The 24,681-nt window shown below is 55.3% G+C and overlaps 1 protein-coding gene across 3 annotated transcripts in view; it reads left to right on the top strand.

Moving 5' to 3' along the window:
* The window catches only part of mettl21e (methyltransferase like 21e), a 101,631-nt gene that overhangs the window by 29,478 nt on the left and 47,472 nt on the right, over positions 1–24,681 (top strand). Inside the window, exon 2 of one of the 3 annotated variants that reach the window (XM_072475947.1) lies at positions 17,182–17,369. The exons of the other annotated variants lie outside the window; for them this stretch is intronic. The gene's annotated coding sequence lies outside the window, so the exon portion shown is untranslated. The remainder of the gene's footprint in view (positions 1–17,181; positions 17,370–24,681) is intronic. 3 annotated transcript variants of the gene reach the window in all.

Raw genomic sequence — 24,681 nt, 5'->3', positions numbered from 1 at the left:
TGCATTACAGAGGGGTGTTATTGCTGGGGGGGGGGGCCTCCCGCCAAGTGGGATCCAGGACAGAGTAGTGTCTAGAGGAGAGGTAGGAGAGGGAAAAGTCTCAGATATTTACCGTGAACTTATGAAAGGGGTGGAGTCCCAGACAGAGGAACTGAAGCTCAAAAGTGGGAGGAGGAACTCGGCGAAGAGATGGAGGAGGGGGTATGGGCGGAAGCCCTGATAGGGTAAATTCAACTGCAACATGTGCTAGGCTCAGCCTGATTCAGTTCAAGGTCGTCCACCGGGCCCACATGACAGTGGCCCGGATGTCTTGGCCTTTGCTTTCCTGGTAGCCCGGCAACGTATACTGCTGGCATGGAGGGACTCAAAGCCCCCAAAGACCGAAGCATGGCTCTCGGACATGTCGAGCTTTTTAGGGCTGGAAAAAATTAAGTTCACCTTAAGAGGATCTGTATTAGGGTTCGCCCGAAGGTGGCAACCATTCATCGACTTCTTCGCGGGGTTTCTGCTTTGTGTTGATATTTGCACATTACTGTACACTGTAACTGTTTACAATGCCAAAAATACCTCAATAAAATTGTTTATTAAAAAAAAAGAAAATTACTAGAATCCAGAATTCAGGTAACCGAACCCTAAAAATGTTCAGCTGATCAGAGAGAGCAAGCACAGATTTCTAAAGGATATATCATCCTGATGAGCTTCACATAATCTTTGGGAGAGGTTACTACCGCAGTCACCTCTTTTGACAAATACATGAATAGGATGGGAAGAGGGATACGGATCCTGGAAGTGTAGAAGATTTTAGTTTAGTCGGGCAGCATGGTCGGCACAGGCTTGGAGAGCCGAAGGGCCTGTTCCTGTGCTGTACTTTTCTTTGTTCTTTGTTCTTGTTCAGTGGGCAGAGGAATACCTATAGATGTTGTTCATATGGACTTTCATAAGGTATTTGATAAAGTCCCTCGTAAGAGATGGTTAATTAAAGTTGGAGTTCATGGAATTGAAGACAAATTATTTACCTGACTGAGTGGCAGGCGACAGGTTACTGACAATGGTCAGGTACTCTGATGGCAGGATGTGGCTCTAATTGTCTCCTGTAAGAGTCTGTGTTGCAGTCTCAATTATTCACCATACTTATAAATAGAAAGCCACATATCCATAGTTGCCAATGACACAATGAAGTGTGAATGGAAGGTTAATATTACAAAGAGAACAATGAAATCACTCAAAATCCTCAGCAACAATTTGTTTCTTCCTAATTAGCTGATTGCTGTTAGGAATGGCCATTTAATCAAATATTAACCATTAACATGTGATGCACCTCCTTAGTGATCACCTCAATAATCCTCTGGGATTTTATTCTGGCAAGAATTTCAATTCCTTTACCTAAGTGGCATATTGTGCTAAACACAGACTAAACCAGAGATGTAGCTTAAGACAACAGGCGGGATTCTCCACTCCCGCGCTGGTTGGGAGAATCGCCTGGGTCGCCGAATTTTCCCGCGACACCGGTCCGACGCCCTCCCGTGATTCTCCCAAGCGGCGAGAACGGCCTCGTCGAGTTCCGCGCGGCGCAGGCCGGAGAATCGCCCGAGACACCCAAAATGGCGATTCTCCGGCACCCCTGCTATTCTCAGGCCCGGATGGGCCGAGCGGCCAGGCCAAAACGGCGGTTTCCCCCCCGGCGCCGTCCACACCTGGGGCGAAATTCTCCCCCAATGGCGGGATGGCCGCCGACTGGCGCCAAAGCCGGCGCCAATCAGACGGGCATCGCGCCGGCCCAAAGGTGCGGAATGCTCCGCATCTTTGGCGGCCTAGCCCCAACATTGAGGGGCTAGGCCGACGCCGGAGGGATTTCCGCCCCGCCAGCTGGCGGAAATGGCGTTTGTTTCCCCGCCAGCTGGCGCGGAAATGCGGCGCATGCGCGGGAGCGCCAGCGGCCGCTGTCAGTTTCCCGGCGCATGCGCGGGAGCGTCAGCGGCCACTGTCAGTTTCCCGCGCATGCGCAGTGGGGAGAGTCTCTTCCGCCTCCGCCATGGTGGAGGCCGTGGCGGAGGCAGAAGGGAAAGAGTGCCCCCACGGCACAGGCCCGCCCGCGGATCGGTGGGCCCCGATCGCGGGCCAGGCCACCGTGGGGGCACCCCCCGGGGTCAGATGGCCCCGCACCCCCCCCAGGACCCCGGAGCCCTCCCACGCCGCCTGGTCCCGCCGGTAAATACCAGGTTTGATTTACGCCGGCGGGACAGGCAATTTCTGGGCGGGACTTCGGCGGGGGGTCGGAGAATGACGCCCCTGGTTGCTGCCGGCGGGAAAAGCGCGGGAACGCTGAGGGGGTGGCCTGCTTGGGGGTGGGGGGGTGGGGTGGGGTGGGGGGGTGGGGTGGGGTGGGGGGGGGAGGGGGATCCCGCACCGGGGGAGGCCTCAAATGGGGTCTAGCCCGCGATCGGTGCCCACCGATTGTTGGGCTGTCCTCTCTGAAGGAGGACCTCCTTTCTTCCGCAGCCCCGCAAGATCCGTCTGACATCTTCTTGCGGGGCGGACTCGGAGAGGACAGCAACCATGCATGCGCGGGTGACGCCAGTTATGCGGCGCCGGCCGCGTCATGTATGCGGCGCCGCCTTTACATGGCGACAAGGCCTGGCGCGTGTAAATGACGTGGCCCCGCTCCTAGCCCATTATCGGGCCCTGAATTGGTCGGGATAGGGGCCGTTTCGCATCGTCGTGAACCTCGACGGCATTCACGACGGCGTGGGTACTTCAGCGCGGGAGTGGAGAATCCCGCCCAACATCTTTACATCAATAAGTATTTGGCCAAAAACTCCCTTTCTGTCCAGACTCACATGAAGGATGGATACTGTAATCAGGTATGAGAGGGCTGCCAGCACGTGTGAAAATATTTTTTCAAAAAATACATTTTTGTCCATTTGATGTTGGAATCCCTGGTTAGGCCAGTATTTATTGTCCAATGCATGATTCCCCTTGAGAAGGTGGTGCTGAGCTGCCCTCTTGAACAGCTGCAGTACATGTGGCGTAGGTACATCCACAGTGCTGTTAGATACATAGATACATACAGAGAAGATAGGAGCAGGAGGAGGCCTTTTGGCCTTTCAAGCCTGCTCAGCCATTCATCACGATCATGGCTGATCATCCAACTCAATAGCCTAATTTTGCTTTCTCACCATAGCTTTTGATCCCATTCTCCCCAAGTGCTATATCTAGCCGCCTCTTGAATATATTCAATGTTTTAGCATCAACTACTTCCTGTGGTAATGAATTCCACAGGCTCCCCACTCATTGTGTGAAGAAATATCTCCTCATCTCTATCAAAATGGTTTATCCTGAATCCTCAGACTGGTTCTGGACACACTCATTATTGGTAACATCTTCCCTGCATCTACCCTGTCTAGTCCTGTTAGAATTTTATAAGTCTCTATGAGATCCCTTCTGAACTCCAGCGAGAACAATCCCAACCTAGTCAATCTCTCCTCATATGACAGTCCCGCCATCCCTGGAATCAGTCTGGTAAACCTTCACTGCACTCCCTCGAGAACAAGAACATTCTTCCTCAGAGAAGGAGACCAAAACTGCACACAATATTCTAGGTGTGGCCTCACGAAGGCCCTGTATAATTGCAGCAACACATCCCTGCTTCTATACTTGAAACCTCTCGCAATGAAGACCAACATACCATTAGCCTTCTTTACCGCCTGCTGCACCTACATGCTTACTTTCAGCGATTGGTGAACAAGGACACCCAGGTCCTGCTGCACACTCCCCTCTCCCAATTTACAACCATTCAGGTTGTAATCTGCCTTCCTGTTTTTGCGTCCAAAGTGAATAACCTTACACTTATCCAAATTATACCGCATCTGCCATTGATTTGCCCACTCGCCCAACTTGTCCAGATCATGCTGTAGGATCTCTGCATCCTCTTCACAGTCCACCCTCCCACCTAACTTGGAATCATCTGCAAACTTTGAGATGTTACATTTTGTTCCCTCATCCCAATCATTAATGTATATTGTGAATAGCTGGGGTCCCACTAATTACTGCCTACCATTAATTCCTACTCTTTGTTTCCTCTCTGCCAACCAGTTTTCTATCCACCTCAATACATTTCCCCCAATCCCATGCGCTTTAATTTTGCACAATAATCTCTTATGCGGGACTTTGCCAAACGCCTTCTGAAAGTCCAAATATACCACATCGACTGGTTCCCCCTTGTCGACTGTACTGGTTACATCTTCAAAGAATTCCAACAGATTTGTCAAGCATGATTTTCCCTTCATAAATTCATGCTGACTCTGACTGATCCTGCCACTGCTTTCCAAATGTTCCGCTATAAAGTCCTTGATAATGGATTCAAGAATTTTCCCCACTACCGATGTTAGGCTTACTGGTCTATAATTCCCTGCTTTCTCTCTACCTCCCTTTTTGAATATTGGAGTGACGTTTGCTACCCTCCAATCTGCAGGGATTGTTCCAGAGTATATAGAATCCCGGAAGATGACCACCAATGCATCCACTATTTCCAGAGCCACCTCCTTAAGTACTCTGGGATGCAGATTCTCAGGCCCTGGGGATTTATCCGCCTTCAATCCCATCAATTTTCACTAATTAGGGAGAGAGTTTCAGGATTTTACCTCAGCGAAAGAAATGGTGATTATGTTCCCAGCCAGGGTGATGTGAGACTTGGTGCTGTTCCCATGCATTTGCTGACTTTGTCCTTGGTAGTGGTCATGGGTTTGGAAGGTGCAGTCGAAGGAGCCTTAGTGAGTTTGTACAGTTCATCTTGTAGATGGTACACACTGCTGTCAATGTGCATTGGGGGTGGAGGGTGTTAACATTTATTCTGGTGAATGGGGCATTGATCAAATGGACTGTTTTGGCCTGGATGTTGTTGACCTTCTTGAGTGTTAAAGAAAAGAGAACAAAGAACAGTACAGCACAGGAACAGGTCCTGCAGCCCGCCAAGCCTGCACCGATTATGTGTCCTATCTAGACCAACCGCCTGTATCCTTCTATACCCCGTCTGTTCGCGTTTCTATCTAGATAAGTCTTAAAGGTCGCTAACATAGCTGCCTCAACCACCTCACTTTGGCAATATATTCCAGGCCACCACCCCCCTCTGTATAAAAAACTTCCCCCGCACATCTCCACTGAACCTATACCCCTCTCCCAACTCTACATCCTATCTATACCCCTCATATTTTTTTAAAACTTCTATCAGGTTGCCCCTCAGCCTCCGTCTCTCTAGAGAGAACAATCCCAGCTTATTCAACCTCTCCTCATAGCTAATACCCTCCATACCAGGCAACATCCTAGTAAACCTCTTCTGTACTTTCCCCAAAGCCTCCACATCCTTGTGTGGTGACCAGAATTGGACTCAGTGGGCGGGATTCTCCGACCCCCCGCTGGGTCAGAGAATCCCCGGGGGGCAGTGTGAATCCCGCCCTGCCACTCCAACGCCGGCTGCCGAATTCTCCGGCATCAGTTTTTTGGCGGGGGCGGGGATCATGTCGCACAGGTCAGGGGCTGTTGGCAGTGGCCCCCCCCCCCCCGGTGATTCTCCGGGCCCGATGGGCCAAGTGGCCGCCCGTTTTCGGCCTGTCTCGCCGAATTACACAAGGTCCTTACCGGCGGGACCTGGCTCTCAGGGTGGCCTGCGGAGTCCTTGGGGGGGAGGGGAGGGGGGGGGCCACGGTGGGGGAGGGGAGGGGGGCCCACGGTGGCCTGGCCATGCGCAGAGATCATGCCAGTGGTTCTGCGCATGCGCCAACTCGCGGCAGCCGGCCGAGGCCCTTCGGCGCCGGTTGGCGCGGCGCCAACCACTCCAGCGCCGGCCTAGCCCCCGGAAGTGCAGAGGATTCTACACCTTCCGGGCGGTCCGACGCCTGAGTGGTTCACGCCACTCTTTGGTGCCGGTACGGCCAGCCCACCGGCTAGGGAAGAATCCCGCCCAGTATTCCAAATGTGGCCTAACGAACATTCTATATAACTGTAACATAATTTGCGAACTTTTATAGTCAATGCCCCGTCCGATGAAGTCAAGCATGCTATATGCTTTCTTTACCACCATTTCCACCTGTGCTGTCACTTTTAAGGATCTGTGGACCTGCACGCCCAGATCTCTCTGTGTCTCGATGCTCCTGATGGTTCTGCCATTTAATTTATAGCTCCCACCTGAATTGGATCTACCAAAATGCATCACCTCGCATTTGTCCAGGTTAAATTCCATCTACCATTTCTCCGCCAATTTTGCAGCCTATCAATATCCTGCTGTATTCTCTGACAATCTTTAACACTATCCGCAACTCCAGCAATCTTGGTATCATCCGCAAACTTCCTAATCAGACTGTCTTATCTAGATAGAGACTCGAACAGACGGGGTATAGAAGGATACAAGACGTTTTCTTCCAAGTCATTTATATATATTAAAAGAGCAGAGGTCCCAGCACTGATCCCTGCGGAACACCACTAGTTACAGACATCCATTCGGAAAAACACCCTTCCACCGCTACCCTCTGTCTTCTATGGCCAAGCCAGTTCTGAATCCCGTGTGATTTAATCTTTTGCACCAGTCTGCCATGAGGGACCTTATCAAATGCTTTACTAAAGTCCATTTAGACAACATCCGCATTCCTTTCCTCGTCAATCATTTTTGTCACCTCCTCAAAAAACTCAAATAAATTAGTGAGAACATGACCTGACAAGTACAAAACAATGCTGCCTGTCGCTAATAAAACCATTCATTTCCAAATGTGCATTGATCCTATCCCTGAGAATCTTTTCCAACAATTTCACTTTCATTGACATCAACCTCACTGGCTTATAATTACCCGGATTTTCCTTGAAATCCTTCTTAAATAACGGTACAACATTGGCTATCCTCCAATTCTCTGGGATCTCACCTGTGGCCAATGAAGAGACAAAGATTTCTGTCAGAGGCCCAGCGATTTCATCTCTTGTCTCCCTCAGTAATCTGGGATAGATTCCACCTGGCCCTGGGGATGTATCTACCTTAATGCTTTTTAGCACACCTAACATTTCCTCCCTCTTATAATGATTTGTTCTAAAGTGTTTACATATCCCTCTGAGACACCACCAATCAACATGTCCCTCTCCTTTGTGAATACCGATCCATAGTATTCATTTAGGATCTCACCTACTTCCTTTGGTTCTAAACATAATTTCCCTTCTTTGTCCTTGAGTGGATCAACTCCTTCTCTAGCTACCCTCTTGTCCCTCATATATGTATAAAGCTGCTGGCAATTGCTCTGAGAGCTTCTAGGGGCTGGAAAGGTCTGATTGGGGGGTGGGGGGGGGGGGGGGGGGTTGAGCATAGGGTATCGCTGTATGCGGATGACTTACTCCTATATGTAGTAGATCCAGGGGCAGGGATGAGGGAGATTATGGCAATTCTGGGGGAATTCGGCCAGTTTTCAGGATACAAATTGAATATGACGAAGAGTGATATGTTTGTAGTCCAGGCAAGAGGTCAGGGGGGATTGGCTGGGGGAGTTACTGTTCAGGTTAGTGGGGGACAATTTTAGATATCTGGGGATACAAGTGGCGCGCGACTGGGGCCGGTTACATAAGTTGAACTTGTCCCGACTGGTTGAACAGATGAGGGGTGAGTTTCAGAGATGGGATGCGCTCCCGCTGTCACTGGCAGGGAGGGTGCAGTCGGTTAAGATGACGATATTGCCGAGATTTTTATTTGTGTTCCAATGCCTCGCAATTTTCATCCCGCGGTCCTTTTTTAAGAGGATCAACAAAATTATTTTGGGCTTTGTTGGGGCGGGTAAGTCCCCACGGGTGAAAAAATTAATGCTCGAGAGGAATCGGGGGGAGGGGGGGCTGGCCCTGCCAAATTTTAGTAATTTTTACTGGGCGGCCAATATTGCGATGGTAAGGAAGTGGGTAGTGGGGACGGGGGCGATTTGGGAGTATATGGAGGCAGCTTCATGCAGGGGCACCAGCTTGGGGGCGCTGATAACGGCACCGTTGCCGTTCCCACCAGTGAGATATTCCACCAGTCACGTGGTGGTGGCGGCCCTGAGGATCTGGGGTCAGTGGAGGAGGTACGCTGGAGCAGTGGGAGCATCAGTCTGGTCCCCAATTTGTGACAAACACCGGTTTACTCCGGGGAGCTTAGATGGGGGGTTTCGGGTCTGGCAAAGGGCGGGAATTGAGAAGATGGGGGACCTGTTTCTGGAAGGGAGCTTCCCCAGCTAGAGGGCACTGGAGGAGAAGTTCAGGATGGCAGCAGGGAATGAGGTTAGGTATCTTCAGGTGGAGGCTTTCTGCGCAGGCAGGTATCATCCTTCCCACTCCTGCCACTAAGAGGGATTCGAGATAGGATAGTGTCTAGGGGCTGGGTGGGGGAGGGGAGCGTCTCGGACATCTACAAAGAATTAATGGGGGCGGAGGAGACGCATATAGAAGAGCTGAAGCGTAAGTGGGAGGAGGAACTGGGGGGTGAGATGGAGGACGGCCTATGGGCGGAGGCGCTGAGCAGAGTCAACGTGACCGCTACATGCGCAAGGCTCAGCTTGATCCAGTTCAAGGTGGTACACCGGGCACACACGACAACGGCCCGGATGAGTAGATTTTTTGGGGTGGAAGACAAGTGTGTCAGGTGTGCGGGTGGACCGCGAACCATGTCCATATGTTCTGGGCATGCTCAAAAATTAGGGGATATTGGCAGGAGTTTGCGGATGTCATGTCCAGGGTATTGAAGACGAGGGTGGAAATGAGTCCAGGGGTAGCGATCTTTGGGGTGTTGGAAGACCCGGGTGTTCAGGAGGAGAGAGAGGCAGATGTTCTGGCCTTTTCCTCCTTGGTAGCCCACCGACGGATATTACTGGCTTGGAGGGAGTGTAGGCCTCCGAAGCCTGGTTAACCGACATGGGGGGGTGGTTAGGGTAATATAGAGTAGGGGGTTAAGCAGGTGGGCCTTGGAGGGACGGATGTCGGCGGTTGCCTTTTGATTACTGTTCTTTGTACTCTATTGTTTTTGTACTGTGGATGTTTGTTATGCCATAAATACCTCATTAAAAATTGTTCGTTAAAAAAAATATATGTACAAAGGGTGGAATTCTCCAACCCCCCGCCGGGTCAGAGAATCTGCGCCGTGCGAATTGCGCCACGCTGCCTCTGGAGTGTAGACCAGTTGGAAGTCGTACCTCCTGAGTTTTAGGGGTCATCTCGTTCAGGTCCTTGTTTATTATGCTGACCAGGGGGCTGTGGTCAGTTTCGACAGTGAACCGGGTAAGACCATATACATAATCATGGAACTTGTCTAAACCGGTTAGCAAGCCCAGGCACTCCTTTTTCGATCTGCGCGTAGTGCTGCTCTTTGGGGGTCATGGCCCGCGATGCATAGGGAACTGGGGCCCATGATGCGTGTCATCCTGCTGCAGGAGCACTGCTCCAATGCCGGATTGGCTGGCATCAGTTGAGATTTTGGTGGCACGAGACGTGTCAAAAAACGCCAATACCGGTGCAGTGGTGAGTTTGCTTTTGAGCTCCTCCCATTCCAGCTGGTGTGTGTGTTGCCACTGGAACTCTGTGGACTTTCTGACTAGGTGGCGCAGAGCCGTCGTGACGGAGGCAAGGTTGGGAATGAACTTCCCCAGGAAGTTGACCATGCCAAGGAAGCGTAGGACAGCTTTCTTATCGGCCGGCTGCGGCATGGCTGTGATGGCGCTCACCTTGTCTGCATCCGGACGGACCCCTGACCGGGAGATATGGTCCCCCAGGAACTTCAACTCGGCCTGGCCAAAGGAACACTTGGCTCGGTTGAGGCGCAGGCCGTATTCCCGTATGCGGGCAAAAACGCGTTGGAGACGATATATGTGCTCCTGTGGTGTGGTGGACCAGATGATGACGTCGTCCACATAGACGCGCACCCCTTCGATGCCCTCCATCATCTGCTCCATGATCCTATGAAAGACCTTGGATGCCGAGATGATGCCAAATGGCATCCGGTTGTAGCAGAACCTGCCGAAAGGGGTGTTGAAGGTGCATAGCTTTCGGCTGGACGTGTCCAGTTGGATCTGCCAAAACCCCTTAGAAGCATCCAGTTTTGTAAATATTTTCGCCTGGGCCATTTCACTGGTAATCTCCTCCCGTTTGGGTGTGGGATAATGTTCCCTCATGATATTATTATTGAGGTCTTTGGGGTCAATACAGATATGGAGCTCGCCGGAGGGCTTCTTGACACACACCATGGAGCTGACCCATGGCGTGGGCTCCGTGACCCTGGATACAACCCCTTGGTCCTGGAGATCCTGGGCAAAATTCTCCGTTATCGGCGGAAAGTCCGCCGATCGGCGCAAAAAACGGCGCAAATCCGACTTGCGTCACGTCGGAAAAATGGGTCGAACGTCTCCGGCCCGAAATGGGCTAGCAGCGACGTAACGGGATCCGCGCTTGCGCAGTGGTTCACGCCGTGCAGCGTCATACGCGCCGCACGGCGTGATGGCTCATAAGGCCGCGCTGCTCCCCCCCACCCGACCGGAACACCCGACCGCAACACCGGACTGGATGGCTGGCCGCCGCTCAGCCCCGAGGTTCGAGTCACGGGATGTGGAGGCGCTCCTGGACGCGGTGGAGCAGAGAGAGGGACGCCCTGTATCCCGGGCACGGCCACAGAGTTGCCCCACGCCACAGCCGGCGTCTGTGGAGGGAAGTGGCAGAGGCCGTCACCCCTGCGGCCCTGACACCACGGACAGGCACCCAGTGCCACAAGAAGGTGAACGACCTCGTCAGAGCAGGCAGGGTGAGCCTCCCCATATACCCCCCTCCCCCATATCCCCCCTCCCCATATCCCCCCCTCCCCCATATCCCCCCTCCCCCATATCCCCCCTCCCCCATATCCCCCCTTCCCCCATATCCCCCCTCCCCCATATCCCCCCTTCCCCCATATCCCCCCTGCCCCCATATCCCCCCTCCCCCATATCCCCCCTCCCCCATATCCCCCCTCCCCCATATCCCCCCTCCCCCATATCCCCCCTCCCCCATATCCCCCATATCCCCCCTTCCCCCATATCCCCCCTTCCCCCATATCCCCCCTCCCCCATATCCCCTCCTCCCCCAGATCCCCCCTCCCCCAGATCCCCCCTCCCCCAGATCCCCCCTCCCCCATATCCTCCCCTCCCCCATATCCCCCATATCCCCCATGTACCCCCATATCCCCAAGTGAATCCAGCCCTAACCTTAACCTCTGCAATGCACGCGCAACCGATGGCGTGCATTCATATACCTGTCTAACAGTGTTGCCTTTTCCCCTGCCACCCCCCCCCCCGCCCCCCCCCCCTACAGGATAAGCGCGCACACAACAATAGGGAGCATGTGAGGACTGGAGGAGGCCCCGCTGATGAGAGGCCACTGACCGAACACGAGGAAAGGGCCCTGGAACTGGCTGGCGGACCTGAGGACCGGGAGGTTGCTGATGCAGAGGTCGGGGGCGTACTAGCAAGTGAGCCACCGACAGCCCGTCCCCATATCCCCCCTCCCCATTATCCCCCTCCCCCATATCACCTGATCACTGCCTGATGTCTAACCATGCATGCTTCATTGTGTATCGCAGGAGCAAACGTCCAGGCACGCATCCCCGCAGATGCAGACCGCCCGCAGGATGCCCCTCGGAGGCCACGGGAGACAGAGAGACCCGGACCCTCCAGCATGCGACGCCCGCAGGATGCCCCTCGCACACCACGGGAGACGGAGAGACCTGGAGCAACAGGGAGACGACACCCCCGTCACGTGCGGGAGCGACCACCCAGCGACGAGGGGGGCAGCCACAGGCCACATCCGAGCCAGGACACCACTACCCAGGACACCACTACCCGGGACACCACTACCCAGGACACCACTACCCAGGACACCACTACCCAGGACACCACTACCCGGGACACCACTACCCAGGACACCACTACCCGGGACACCACTACCCGGGACACCACTACCCGGGACACCACTACCCGGGACAGCACTGCCCAGGACACCCCTACCCGGGACAGCACTACCCAGGAAGACGAAATACCGGACAGTGACTCAGAGTGGATGGGTGGAGACGAACCCCCACCCCAAAGTGCCATGGACTCAGAGTGGGGCGAAGAGCACGACACAACGCCACTGCTGTCACCAACACCCTCCACCATCGCAGAAACACTCACCTCGGTTGGGCACTTTAGTGATGAGGCGTCTGGTACACTCACTGGTGCGCACAGCACAGCCGTCCCGGTACAGCAGGTGGAGGTAGGAGCAGCAGAGGGGCCGGGCGGGTCGGAGGGCAGCCCAGCCCAAGCGAACATCTGCCGCCCAGATGGATCCCGGGTTCCTGGAGTTACCACACCCACACATTGATCCGATGCAACCACCGACCCGGAGACGAGCGAAGAGGGTGACGGGCGGCTTGCGGCGGCTGCAGTCGCAGGTGGAGGAGTCCACCCGCGTCCAGGAGCTGGGAGTGGTGCCGGTCATGCGTGCCACCCAAGCTGACACCGCACGGGTGGCGTCCGCGGTGGAGGCAATGGGTGCGACGGTGTCAGACATGGGGAACGGTTTGCGAGGCCTGGGGCTTTCCGTGCAGGCGGCGTCTGTGGCCCAGGAAATGGCTGCCCTCTCACAGGAGGCCATGAGCCAGTGCCAGCGCCAGATGGCAGAGGCGCTCAACGCCATAGCCCAGTCTCTGTAGGCCATAGCCCAGTCTCAGCAGGCCATGGCCCAGTCTCAGCAGGCCATGGCCCAGTCTCTGCAGGCCATGGCCCAGTCTCTGCAGGCCATCGCTGAGGGCATCGGCGCCAGTGGCCATGTGCGAGCCGGTGTCGCACTGTCACAGACAGGGTTTGCCAACCCCCTGGGCTCCATGGCTGCAAACCTGCAGACCCCTGTCGATACCAGCACGGGCCTCCAGGACTGGCAGTGCCAGATGTCGGGGGGGCGTCGGATGGCCAGTCCGTTCGCATCCCCCACCCATGTAGAGGCCTGGGGGCCATCGGGCACCCCGAGGGAGGAGGAGGTGGTGTGGTCCATCCCGGCTCCCGCTGTAGGGGAGGTCCCGGTACACCGCGACACCTCGGACTCCCCCCCTTCCGTCCCAGGTGCATCGGGTGGGCAACGGGCAGGACAGGCTGGCAGCTCGCCATCCCAGTCGCCCGGGCCGCAGCCTGGCCCATCTAGGCCAGGACGCCCCAGGAAACGGCCGCCAAAGGGATCCAGTGTCAGAGGGCAGGAATCACAGGAGTCCACCTCCAGTTCTGCTGTACCGTCTGGGGAACCACGTAGACGTAGTCAAAGGGCCCGTAAGGCCAAACAATTAGACACTGAGTAAGTTGGCACGGGTGCAGGGCACAGATGAGTTTTAGGGGCTAGGGCATGTGCATGAACTCCTTTGGTTATTAAAGTCAATGTTACACCTACAGAAGCTGCCTTTGTGCTCTGTCCAAAGCGTGCGGGGATGTCATGTACGTTGAGCGCAAGTGTGTGTGTGAGGGGTGCTCTTACCTTAGCCCCAGGTGAGTCTGCCCCTTCCCCCTGGGCCGCCATCAACATCCCCCGGGCAGAGGACGGGACCGTGCGCTGCAGTGTCACAGCCGCATGCAGGGATGGTCCGGGTGGATGGTGGTACTGTGGCCATGGGTCAGACATAGTCCAACGATGTAGAGCCAGGAGCTCACCGCAGGGCGGGGTTGTCATCATCCTCCATGGCCTGCAATAGACACGTGTCCACCCGCAACTGTGTGAGCCCGGCCCGTTGTGCCGCAGATGGATCGGCAATGGGGGGGGGTGGTGTGCATGCGGGTGGGGTGGGTGGGGTTGGGGAGGGGGGTGAGGGTGCTGGGTGGGTGGATGGGTGGGGGGTGTGGGTGGTCGGCTGTTGCCATGGTGTGCGGTCTGTGGCCATACTACCCGATTCCCACGCCCATCTAGTCAGTGAAGCGGGCGGCTATCAGTCTGTCCCGTGCCCGCTGGGCCAGCCGGTAACGGTGGACAGCCACCCGCCTGTGTCTACCCCGTCTGCCCTGACCATTACCCCCATCCCCCTCATCTGGGGAGGACTGCGCCTCTTCCTGCTGCTCCTCCACTCCGCCCTCCTCTGCCTGCGGCACATCGCCCCTCTGCTGGGCTATGTTGTGCAGGACGCAGCACACCACAATGATGCGGCCGACCCTATATGACCGATACTGGAGGGCGCCCCCAGAGAGGTCCAGGCACCTGAAACGCATCTTCAGCACGCCAAAGCACCTCTCTATCACTCCCCTTGTCGCTACATGGGCATCATTGTAGCAGTTCTCCGCCTCATTGCGTGGCCTCCGTATAGGCGTCATCAGCCACGATCGCAATGGGTAGCCCCTGTCGCCCAGCAACCAGCCCCTCAGCCGGGGATGGCGTCCCTCGTACATGCCGGGGATGGATGACCACGACAACACGTATGAGTCATGTACACTGCCTGGGTAACGGGCGCAGACGTGCAGGATCATCATGCGGTGGTCGCAGACCACCTGTATGTTCATCGAATAGGTCCCCTTCCTATTGGTGAACACGGCCCTGTTATCTGCAGGTGGCCGCACGGCGACGTGCATCCCATCGATCGCGCCCTGGACCATGGGGAACCCGGCCACGGCAGAGAAGCCCACGGCCCGGGCATCTTGGCTGGCCCGGTCCACGGGGAAGCGGATGTAGCGGTGCGCCATGGCATATAGGGCATCTGTCACTGCCCGGATGCACCGATGTCTGCGATATACCGGACAGGTCCCCACTCGGTGCCTGGAATGACCCCGTTGCATAAAAGTTCAGGGCCACCGTAACCTTGACGGACACGGGGAGAGGGTGTCCCCCGCCAGTGCCACGCGGTGACAGGTGTGCCAGCAGGTGGCAGATGTGTGCCACGGTTTCCCGCCTCATCCGGAGTCTCCTCCTGCATTCCCGATCCGTGAGGTCCTGGTATGACTGCCGGGGCCGGTACACACGGGGCGCCCTCGGGTGCCTCCGTTGCCGTGGGGCCGCGATGTCCTCCTCCCCCTCCTCATCCTGTCGGTCAGGTGTCCCTCCAGCCTGGGCGGCTGCCGCCTGTCCCACTGCGGCAGCCTGCGCCGCCTCTCTGGCACGCTCCTCCTCTTCCTCATCCAGGGCAACATAGACATGAGCGGCTGCCACCATGGCGGCCAACATCGCTGGATGATCGGAAAACATGACGGCCTGTTGGGGGGGAGGGGAACGACGACATGTCATCATTGCCCATATCCCCTCTTCCCCCCAGCCAGGTGGCATGGACCGCATGGATCCAACTGTTGGAGGCTGGCACCTGGCCAGGTGGACCAACTCACTTGCCCTCGCATCCCCCTCCCCGGCACGGACCCCCCCCATCCCCCTCCCCGGCACGGACCCCCCATCCCCCTCCCCGGCACGGACCCCCCCCTAACCTCCACCCCGGGCACGGACCCCCCAACCTCCACCCCGGCACGGACCCCCCCCCAACCTCCAACCCGGCACGGACCCCCCCCCAACCTCCACCCCGGCACGGACCCCCCCCCAACCTCCAACCCGGCACGGACCCCCCACCCCCAAACTCCAACCCGGCACGGACCCCCCCCCCCAACCTCCACCCCGGCACGGACCCCCCATCCCCCTCCCCGGCACGGACCCCCTCCCGGCACTCCCCCGGAGCCCAGCCTACTCTAACTACCCCGCCCCCCCCCCGCTGCACACACACACACACAACCCGAGACACACCTCTCCTCACGCATTCAGACTGCGGCCACGCCATCGCCTGCCCAGAGCCAACCCCCCAGGCCGTCACTCACCTCCACGCTGGTCGGCGTGAACCTGGAGCACAGGGTCACGCCGATGAAAAGGAGGTTTAATTCACGTCGACGTGAACGGTCATCACGTCGACGGGACTTCGGCCCATCCGGAAGGGAGAATATCGACAGGCCGAAAATCGGCTGCCTTGCGCAGACCCGTGACATTCTCCGACGGCAGCGGCGACATTAACGCCCCGCTGACTTTTCTCCCTTCGGAGACTTCGGCAACCTGCGGGGGCGGGATTCCTGGCGGCCAACGGCCATTCTCCGACCCTCTGGGGGGTTTTTAGCGACTTTAGCAATTTTTAGCGACTTTGAAACTTCCCCATGTGAAAAATGTTGTGTCTTTGGCGCGAACCTTCTGATCCGCCCACCCTGAGATCATCTGAGCACTTTAATCAAGCTGCATCTCCACAGCTCCACAGCAATTGCTCTCATTCACTCCAGGAGGATGGCAGCAAGGAAGCCAGCTCCGGTTCCTAGTTCTTCAATTTTTTCACCCCCTATCCTTCTGAGTATATTGTAGTCAGTAATGTTTAGTTCTCATTCCTATGCATGTTTAAACCAGGTCTCCTTTGCAGCCATTATATTGTAACCCACATGCAACAATTATGCCTGTAGTTGATCGACCTTGTGTGGCTTGTTCCTGCATTAACATACTGGCATTCCAGCACCATGCCAGCCGGCCATTCTTTTTCCTCTAATTCCTGCTCTTAATGCTAAAATTTGTAGTATTTCTGTTTTTCTCTCCCAGTCTTTTTTCATCTTCTCTTTCCTCCATTGCTGTATATTGGTGCCTCTCCCCCACAGTTAATTTTCCCATGTGAAGATTGGTCCCATTGATTCAGGTGCAAACTGTTCAAATTGTGTAGACCCCCTCTGCCCAAACCTGGTCACAGTGTCCCAGAAATCTGAAGCCCTCCCTTCTGTACCAATTCTTCAGACATTCGTTCATCTGAACTTCCATATACACGAGCCTCTTACCACCTTTGAGATCCTATTCCTTGATCTTTTTCCTAGCTCCTGGAACTCAGCCTGTACAAACTCAATTCTTTTCCTGCCTATGTCACTGGTTCCACCATGGACCTTGACTTCTGGCAGTTCTCCTTTCCATTGCTGAATGTCCTGTGCCTATCCAGTGATATCCTTCCTAGTTAGTATCAAATACCTGGTGTGGTAATGGAGTGAAGGTATTTTGTCTAATTCTGTGGTTCCAATCATAATATATTTATTGATGAGGTCAAGAGAAAGGAAGAGATTTGGGCATTTTAGTGCGTAGATCTGTAAAGGATCATGAACAATGTCGCAATTACTAGAGTAGAGTGCATTCACAGGATAATTTACTATAGGACAAACCTTATTGATACAGATCTTCTGGTCAGCACCAATGCTAGGGATATCGCTGCTGACTGCGAAGGTAGCTGCAGCCCGAGCTTTCGGGTGTCCTTGCAACCAGGTCTTCCTGCCCCACTTGCATCAGGAATGGTTAAGTCCAACCCTCCAGAGGAGCAGTGGAGGGAACATGCTCCATTTTACAACATCAGCTGTTATGTTCAGGTAAGATTGTTAAATGTCTTAAGGGTTCCATGGAGTTAGTGAATGAGTGGCTGATGGGTATGTCAGTGTTTTGGTGGGGTGGGGAAATGTTGTCAAGGTGGTTAGTCGGGTTGGAAAGCAGGTAGTTGGGATCGGAGCATAGTTCGGTATGTTGGGGGGGGGGGGGGGGGGGGGGGGGGGGGGGGGGGGGGGGGGGGTGGGGGATGGTTTATGTGTGAAGAGTGGGAACTTGGGTTATGTTACTAATCACTGAGTTACACCAGAATTAAACAATAAGTATTGGGGTAAGTATCATGCATCTAGTCCAAGTCACAGACGCTGAGCTCAGTGTCGGAAACATTATCGTAGTATCCTGGGCAGTGCAAATCAGCCCATCGGATGTTTAAACTTCCTGGGCAATTACCACAGACGTGGATGAATCAGGACGTCTGATGGGTCCCTAGTGCAACAGAAGCGGACATCTCAACATCCATCACTTTAATTATGTTGCCTTTCTATAAAGCATTAATTAGGCCTTAATTAGATTGCAGTGTCCAGTTCTGATTTCCAACACAATGGATGATAATGAGGCTTTTGAAAGGATACAGAGCAATGCCCCCAGATTAATTCCCGGTTTGAGGGATCCTAATTACTAAGCTAGGTTCAAAGAGCTATGTCACTCTACTTTAGGGAAGTTTAGCTTAGTCTTAGATTGATGATTGATCAAAGTTCATAAGACTACAGAGGGAATAAATCGCGATGGTGTCGGGAGTTTCTTTCAGCTAAATAGCTTGGGGAGGACCAGAAGTCACAATGCAATATTATATAATCCTCCACCTTGGTTAGATGTCAGGAAGTGGTTCTTTCCCCAGAGATTTTGTGGACCACGGGGAACAGGCAGCTGGTCCTTGTGGGGAACATTAAATTCCTTCACATGAAAGTTGAATCTGCTTTTAGCCGGGGCAAAGATCATCTCTTCGAAATGATACATGTGGCAGGCATTCCACAAAGTGGGGCCCGGTTCTGCCAAAACATTTCAAAGTTCATTTGTGCCGGGTTTCTCAGGGTGTTTCCCGCCGGCTCTGCTGGCGATATTCCCACCGCTATTCAATGACACTTAGTCACTTTTTTGGGGCCCTGGGGAGTTTCTCACCGGTTTAGCCCACACTTAGAACGTGATCTCCCCAAAAGGGAACAAAGTCCCCAGGCGAGGGTGTTTAGCCAGTGTTACCCGGCACTCACACCCGTTTTGAATAAGCGGCCTGAACGAGGCCACAGATAGCCTCGATGTTTACAGTGGAGAGCTCTGCTCGCTGGAACACTACGTTGTAACGAGCGGTCTGCATGTCATTAAAAAATATATAAATTTAGAGTACCCAATTCATTTTTCCAATTAAGGGGAAATTTAGCGTGGCCAATCCACCCATCCTGCACATCTTTTGGGTTGTGGGAGCGAAACCCATGCAAACACGGGGAGAATGTGCAAACTCCACACAGACAGTGGCCCAGAGCTGGGATCGTACCTGGGACCTCGGTGCAGTGAGGCTGCAGTGCTAACCACTGCACCACCATGCTGCTCACCTGCATGCCATTTTTAAATGGCGTCCTGATCGCCAAGGCCCACAAAAAAAATCCCAGATCTCACCCCCCCCTCCCAGCCCCAACACAACATGGGAGGGTCTGGGCTAATTGCACGTGTGTGGTAGTCAGCACTGTTGTATTATCTTGTATATATGGGTATTACGATAAGGCCCTTGTACTACAGGTACGGGGGTAGATCCCTGCCTGCTGGCTCCGCCCAGGAGTCAGAGTATAAATGTGTGTGCTCTCCAAACAGCAGCCATTTGGTAAGCTGCTGTAGGAGGCCACACATCGCTGTGTAATAAAGCCTCGATTACATTCAACTCTCTTCTCGTCGCAATTCATAGTGCATCAATTTATTACACAGAGATTTTTCAGAGATGGATCTCCGCATCAAGCCGGATCGCCTGCAGCTGCATCCTCAAGCAGACAAGGCCAAAAAGGACTTCCAACGTTGGCTAACTTGCTTTGAAGCATACATCGGGCCTGCGCCAGACCCAATCTCAGAAGCACAGAAGCTCCAGATTCTGTACACGCGGCTGAGCTCCAACATTTTTCCCCTCGTCCAGGACGCGCCTACCTATGCAGAGGCCATGGCGCTACTGAAGGAGAATTACGCTCAGCAGACCAACAATTTCTACACCAGGCACCTCCTATCCACGCGGCACCAACTTCCCGGTGAGCCTGTGGAAGATTTCTGGCGTGCCCTGCTCGCCCTGGTGAGAGACTGTGAATGCCAGGCTGTTTCAGCCACTGAACATTCGAACCTGCTAATGAGAGACGCGTTCGTTACGGGCATAGGGTCTGACTACATCCGCCAGCGCCTCTTAGAGGGGGCCACGCTTGACCTCGCGGTGACCAAGAAACTAGCGCTCTTGCTCAGGGTCGCCTCACGCAACGTACAGGCCTATGCCCCCGACCGCACGGCCCACCCCCCCTGTGCATCATGGACCCCGCCATCGGCCACCCCATCGTGGACCCCATCAGCGACCGCCCTCAGCCAACCCCACGCCTGCGCCGTGCGGCAGCCAACCAACCCCGGGGGACCCAAGTGCTACTTCTGCGGACAGACAAACACCCGCAGAAGCGCTGCCCGGCGCGGAGTGCGCTCTGCAAGGCCTGTGGCAAGAAGGGACATTTTGCTGCAGTGTGCCAGGCCCTCTCAATCACCGCTATTGTCCCGGCACCCCCCAGTTGCGGCCATGGGCGCCGCCATCTTCCTCTCCTCAGACCACGTGCGGCCCATGGGCGCCGCCATCTTGCTTCACTCACAACACGTGCAGCACGTGGGCGCCGCCATATTGCTTGCCTCAGAACCAATGGGCACCGCCATCTTGCCTGCCCCAGGACACGTGCGGCCCGAGGGCGCCGCCATCTTGCCTGCCCCAGGACACGTGCGGCCCGTGGGCGCCGCCCTCTTACCCGCCTCAAGACCCCTGCCCGTCGGGCACCTCATCGGGCCGCTTATCGCCTGCAACCGCCGGCGACCAGCCACATCTCGCCTCGGTCACGGTTGACCAGTCTCGACCGCACAACCTCGCGACCGCTTCAACAAAGGTAAAGGTCGACTGGCATGAGATATCCTGCTTTCTGGACTCTGGGAGCACTGAGAGCTTCATCCACTCCGATACGGTAGGGCTCTGCTCCCTCGCGGTACACGCCGCTAACCAAAGATTCTCCCTGGCCTCCGGATCCCTCTCCGTGGCGATCCGGGGGTACTGCATCGCCACCCTCACCGTCCAGGGCGTAGAGTTCAGCGGCTTCCGGCTCTATGTCCTCCCCAACCTCTGCGCTGCCTTGCCACTCGGCCTCAACTTCCAGTGCAACCTCCAGAGCCTAACCCTGAAATTCGGCAGGCCCCTACCACCCCTTACTGTTTGCGGCATCGCGACCCTTTAGGTCACCCGCCTTCCCTGTTTGCAAACCTCACCCCGGATTGCAAACCCGTCACCACCAGGAGCAGACGGTACAGCGACCAGGACAGGATCTTCATCAGGTCTGCGGTCCAGTGGCTGCGGCGGGAAGTTATCATCGAGGCCAGCAACAGCCCCTGGAGAGCCCAAGTGGTAGTGGTGAAAACCGGGGAGAAAAACAGGGTGGCCGTTGACTACAGTCAGACCATCAATCGGTACACGCAGCTCGACGCGTACCCCCTCCCACGCATATCTGATACGGTCAATCAGATTGCTCAGTACCGGGTCTTCTCGACAGTGGACCTGAAATCTGCCTACCACCAGCTCCCCATCCGTAAGGTGGACCGTCCATACACTGTGTTCGAAGCAGACGGCCGTCTTTACCATTTCCTTAGGGTTCCCTTCGGCGTCACCAATGGGGTCTCGGTCTTCCAACGGGAGATGGACCGAATGGTTGACCGGTACTGGCTGTGGGCCACTTTCCCGTACCTGGACAACATCACTATCTGCGGCCATGACCAGCAGGATCACGACGCTAACCTTTCCAAATTTCTCCACACCGCCACAATCCGCAACTTACCTTACAACAAGGAGAAGTGTGTGTTCAGCACGAACCGATTAGCCATCCTCGGTTATGTGGTTCTGAACGGAGTTCTGGGGCCCGACCCCGATCGCATGCGCCCCCTCATGGAAATCCCTCTGCCCCAAGGCCCTCAAACGATGCCTGGGGTTCTTTTCATATTACGCCCAGTGGGTCCCAAACTATGTAGACAAGGCCCGCCCACTCATTCAATCCACCGTTTTCCCACTGATGGCCGAGGCTCACCAGGCCTTCAACAGTATCAAGGCCGACATCGCCAAGGCCGCGATGCACGCGGTCGATGAGACGCTCCCCTTCCTAGTCGAGGGCGATGCATCAGATGTCACTCTGGCCGCCACCCTCAACCAGGCAGGCAGGCTCGTGGCATTCTTTTCCCGCACCCTCCATGCCTCCGAAACTCGGCACTCCTCCGTCGAAAAGGAGGCCCAAGCGATCATTGAAGCTGTGCGACATTGGAGGCATTACCTGGCCGGCAGGAGATTCACTCTCCTCACAGACCAACAGTCGGTTGTCTTCATGTTTAACAACACACAGCGGGAAAAGATCAAAAATGATAAAATCTTGCGGTGGAGGATCGAGCTCTCCACCTATAATTACGAGATTCTGTATCGCCCCGGTAAGCTCAACGAGCCCCCCAATGCCCTGTCCCGAGGTACATGTGCCAGCGCACAAGTGGACCAACTCCGGACCCTGCACGATGATCTCTGTCACCCGGGAGTCACCCTCTTTTACCACTTCATTAAGGCCCGCAATCTGCCCTACTCCATCGAGGAAGTCAGGGCTGTCACCAGAGACTGACAGGTCTGCGCGGAGTGTAAACCGCACCTCTACCGGCCAGACCGTACGCGCCGGGTGAAGGCCTCCCGCCCCTTTGAACGCCTCAGCGTGGACTTCAAAGGGCCCCTCCCCTCCACCGACCACAACACGTACTTTCTCAATGCAGTCGACAAATATTCTAGATTCCCCTTCGCCATCCCATGTCCCGATATGACGTCTGCCACCGTCATCAAAGCCCTCAACACCATCTTCGCCCTGTTCGGTTTCCCCGCCTATGTCCACAGCGACCGGGGATCCTCATTTATGAGCGATGAGCTGCGCCAGTACCTGCTCAACAGGGGCATTGCCTCGAGCAGGACGACCAGCTACAACCCCAGGGGAAATGGGCAGGTGGAGCGGGAGAATGGGACGGTCTGGAAGGCCGTCCAGCTGGCCCTTTGGTCCAGAAATCTCCCGGCCTCCCGCTGGCAGGAGGTCCTCCCCGACGCACTTCGCTCCATTCGGTCGCTCCTGTGCACCGTGACCAACGAAACCCCCCATGAACATCTCTGCTTTCCCCAGGAAGTCCGCCTCCTGGGTTTTGCTCCCAACATGGCTGGTAGCTCCAGGAACTGTTCTCCTCTGCAAGCACGTGCGGCTCCACAAGGCGGACCCGTCGGTTGAGAGAGTACAGCTACTCCATGCGAACCCGCAGTACGCCTTCGTAGCGTACCCCGATGGCCGCCAAGACACAGTCTCCCTCAGGGATCTGGCACCAGCTGGGTCCCCCCCCCCCCCCCACCCCGGCGCCACCCTCCCCTCCCCTGGCACACCCCACCTCAGCCCCCGCTCCAGGACAATCCGTCCTCCCCTTGCTCCCACCCGGGGATGAAGAGGATTTCGACATGCTACTGGAGTCACCGAAGCCCAAGCCGATGCCTGAGTCGCCACCAACACTGCGGCGCTCTCAACGACAGACCAAGGTGCCCGATCGTCTAAATTTGTAACCTTCTTTGTAATTTTAAAACCAATCTGTATGTATATAGTTCCCCCCCCCCCCCCCAAGCTGGACGCATTTTTAACAGAGGGTGAATGTGGTAGTCACCACTGTTGTATTATATTGTATATACTGCACTGCATACGAGGGTATTACGGTAAGGGCCCTGTACTACAGGTACGGGGGTAGATCCCTGCCTGCTGGCTCCGCCCAGGAGGCGGAGTATAAATGTGTGTGCTCTCCGAACAGCAACCATTTCGTAAGCTGCTCTGGGAGGCCACACATCTGTGTGTAATAAAGCCTCGATTACATTCTAATCTCGTATCGTCGTAATGGATAGTGCATCAACGTGCGCAAAAAATACCAGATTGGCAGTGTCAACCTGGCACTCTGGCAATGCCCCTGCCAGTGCCACTTGGGCACCTTGGCAGTACCAGGCTGGCACCCAGATGGCACTGCAAGGGTAGCCAGGTGGCACCAGCAGTGCCAGTACATCACACTGCCCAAAGGGCATGCAGCTGGGGGGGCCTCTGATCCCCACAGAGACCCCCACAAGTGGTCCAATTTGGTCCCTGTTTGTGGAGACCAGTACCAAACAGCACTAACCAAAGATCCCGGAGGCGAAGGGATTGAATCCCAAAGCCTCGGGTACCTTGGGAAGCTGCACATTAGAGCGAGGCTTAGAGATAGGGCCGCCATTTAGAAAGGGTGCCCCGATCTCTAAGTGAGCCAGTGGCTCCCCCATGGTGGTAGTGCCAAGGTGCCAGCTGGGCAGTGTCAAGGAGCCCATTTCAAGTGGAGGGCACCCTTCACTGTGCCTGACCATCCAGGGGTCTCTGATAGCCTGGGAGCCCCCCCGGGTGCCCCACCCATGGTAATGTCAGCCCCAAACACTTGGGCACTGCCCTCCCTGCCCCGGGGAGAATGTGCAAACTCCACACAGACAGTGACCCGGGGCTGGGATCGAGGGGTGTCACATTTCACTGTTCACTGTCACACTGCTGTGCACATACTGCCAGTTTACCAGTGACATGGAGAACAGCAAGAAATATACTCGATGAAGCTCCAGAATCTGAGTCTAAACTGTGAACATTTCTAATTTGTGGGAACTATTTCTAAATTATGGTGATAACGGGGTGTCTGTGAGTAAAAACCTCAAACATTTTCAATCATTTTAATAACGAAATCGGTAAAAAAAACTGAATTAGTGTCTGAGTGAGAGAGAAACAGAGTGAAATGGCCAACGCAACAATAAACACACAGCTCCAGTTCATAGACTCCCTACCGTGCAGGAGGAGGCCATTTGGCCCATCAAGTCTGCACCAACTCTCTGAAAGAGCACCTTACCTTAGGCCCACTCCCCCACCCTATCCCAGCAAACCCCGTACATTGATCATGCCCAATCCACCTAACCTGTACATCTTTGGATACTAAGGGGCAATTTGACATGGCCAATCCATTTAACTCGCACATCTTTGGACTGTG

Source organism: Scyliorhinus torazame, chromosome 15, assembly GCF_047496885.1.
Source record: "Scyliorhinus torazame isolate Kashiwa2021f chromosome 15, sScyTor2.1, whole genome shotgun sequence".
Taxonomy (NCBI): domain Eukaryota; kingdom Metazoa; phylum Chordata; class Chondrichthyes; order Carcharhiniformes; family Scyliorhinidae; genus Scyliorhinus; species Scyliorhinus torazame.
This window is presented reverse-complemented; position numbering and strand designations above follow the sequence as displayed.